This window comes from Stegostoma tigrinum, chromosome 16 (assembly GCF_030684315.1).
Source record: "Stegostoma tigrinum isolate sSteTig4 chromosome 16, sSteTig4.hap1, whole genome shotgun sequence".
In the NCBI taxonomy this organism is placed as follows: domain Eukaryota; kingdom Metazoa; phylum Chordata; class Chondrichthyes; order Orectolobiformes; family Stegostomatidae; genus Stegostoma; species Stegostoma tigrinum.
Genome location: NC_081369.1, coordinates 66,220,032 through 66,223,005, shown reverse-complemented (window position 1 = coordinate 66,223,005; position 2,974 = coordinate 66,220,032).

The window sequence follows — 2,974 nt, the reverse complement described above, 5'->3', positions numbered from 1 at the left end:
TTTAGGATTGACAATTCTAATTTGTCTTAATTTAATTTAATCTAGTTTAAAAATCTCTTTTTGTTAATATTTTTCATTTTCCTGTTTATTAACTCTTGAGGAATGATGATCTTCTTTTTGTGATCAAAATGTAATCTGTTTCAGTTTTACAAATGAAATAATAAAATCTCTGCAGTCGTAATCTCTTTCAATCTCGCCCAAATATTTCCCAATATGATGGATTTAATTTGTCAGTTTTCCGCACAGTCTGGATTCGACCTGGAACTAGGAAATCTGATAAGTAATAGGTACTCCCCGAGAGCAGGTTAAACAAGCAGCAAACTGTCACCTTTACACCAAGACCATGATAAGGCTACAACACAGATCTTGGAAAAATTTGCATCACAAGGCAGACAGCAGCCCATTATTGCTAATCTGTTAGAAGGAAAATCCTACATCTCTCCAACAATATCCAGCTGTGTCTCAGTCAAGCTTCTGAGGGGCCAGGATGGGCTCTGACACAAACGATGGAACAGAGGGAGAGAGTAATAAGAGGCCAGACTCAGGGGTTGGAAACCTGTGAAAAGGAGGGAGAAGTCTTGGGTGGCCTTTAAGATCAGGAAAAGTTTTTAAGTGTAACACGATTAGAGATCAATAAATTGCATTTATACAGTGCCTTTATATAATAAAACATATGAAGGTGCTTCACTGGAGCATAGAGCAGACACAATCCAACCCCAAGCCAAATCTGAGCAAAATTAGGGCAGGTAACCTAAAACTTGGTCAAAGGTGGGATTTAGGGAATAATTTGTGACTGGGGAGATTCTTACAGATTAATGAAATTAAACTTATGATTGACAAATGTAACTTGTGGTACAGCAGAATGCTGAACCAGTATTTGGATTTGCATGGGTATTCAGTAAAGATACCGAACGGCTGTTGGTATTGGATGAGGATTGGTTAGATGACAGCAAACAGTGAGTTGGGATAGCTAGGGCATTTTAATGTTGTCAAGCTCTACGTAGTGAAGTGTCACTTAAAAGCAGATACCACGAGCAACGTATCCATGGTTTGTGGTGACAGATTTTGGTTGGAATGTAAACTGTGAGGAAGAGACTGCAAAGTGATGTGGACAGGTTCGGTGAATGTGCAGCAAAGTGTATAAGAGAGGTTTTTAAGGCAGCACATAGAAGGTCCTATCGGAGAGGGGATGGGACTGGTCCTCACCTAAGGGATCGAAACCAGGCAGATTTGTAGAGGTGGAATAGTATCAGAGATAATGGGAACTGCAGATGCTGGAGAATTCCAAGATAATAAAATGTGAGGCTGGATGAACACAGCAGGCCAAGCAGCATCTCAGGAGCACAAAAGCTGACGTTTCGGGCCTAGACCCTTCATCAGAGAGGGGGATGGGGAGAGGGAACTGGAATCAATAGGGAGAGAGGGGGAGGTGGACCGAAGATGGAGAGTAAAGAAAATAGGTGGAGAGAGTATAGGTGGGGAGGTAGGGAGGGGATAGGTCAGTCCAGGGAAGACGGACAGGTCAAGGAGGTGGGATGAGGTTAGTAGGTAGCTGGGGGTGCGGCTTGGGGTGGGAGGAAGGGATGGGTGAGAGGAAGAACCGGTTAGGGAGGCAGAGACAGGTTGGACTGGTTTTGGGATGCAGTGGGTGGGGGGGAAGAGCTGGGCTGGTTGTGTGGTGCAGTGACTGCATCCACTGTACCCGGTGTGGCTACCTCTACATTGGGGAAACCAAGCGGAGGCTTGGAGACCGCTTTGCAGAACACCTCCGCTCAGTTCGCAACAAACAACTGCACCTCCCAGTCGCAAACCATTTCCACTCCCCTCCCATTCTCTAGATGACATGTCCATCATGGGCCTCCTGCACTGCCACAATGATGCCACCCGAAGGTTGCAGGAACAGCAAATCATATTCCGCCTGGGAACCCTGCAGCCTAATGGTATCAATGTGGACTTCACCAGTTTCAAAATCTCCCCTTCCCCTACTGCATCCCAAAACCAGCCCAGTTTGTCCCCTCCCCCCACTGCACCACACAACCAGCCCAGCTCTTCCCCCCCACCCACTGCATCCCAAAACCAGTCCAACCTGTCTCTGCCTCCCTAACCTGTTCTTCCTCTCACCCATCCCTTCCTCCCACCCCAAGCCGCACCCCCATCTACCTACTAACCTCATCCCACCTCCTTGACCTGTCCGTCTTCCCTGGACTGACCTATCCCCTCCCTACCTCCCCACCTATACTCTCCTCTCCACCTATCTTCTTTACTCTCCATCTTCAGTCCGCCTTCCCCTCTCTCCCTATTTATTCCAGTTCCCTCTCCCCATCCCCCTCTCTGATGAAGGGTCTAGGCCCGAAACGTCAGCTTTTGTGCTCCCAAGATGCTGCTTGGCCTGCTGTGTTCATCCATCCTCACATTTTATTATCTTAGATTTGTAGAGGTGCCAGTGGGACTTTGTTTCCACAAGATGTAGCAGCAGAAGTAGGCCATTCCATCTCTCGGGTCTTCTCTGCCTCCTGCCTTTTCTCTATAACCCTTTATCCCTTCATGATTAAAAATCTGTTTATCTCAGCCTTATATACACTCAACAGTCCAACCTCATCATCTTTCTGCCGTAAAGAATTCCACAGATTCACTACCCTCTGAAAAGAAATTCCTCTATTTCAAGTGTGTCACCCCTTAATCAAAGAGTCTGCAGTATGGTTCCAGATTCTCCCACAAGGGGAAAATCCCTCACTAAAACTACAACAATAATGAAAACAGAAGTTGCTGGAAAAGCTCAGCAGGTCTGGCAGCATCTGTGTAGTAAAAAAACAGAGTTAACGTTTTGGGACATCTACCCTGTCAAATCCCCTAACAATCTTGTATGTTTCAATAAGGTTGCCTCTTGTTCTTCTAAATTGCAATAAGAAGAGGCCTAATCAACTCAAATTTATCTCATAAAACATTCCCTTCATTCCTGTATCAGCCTGGTGAA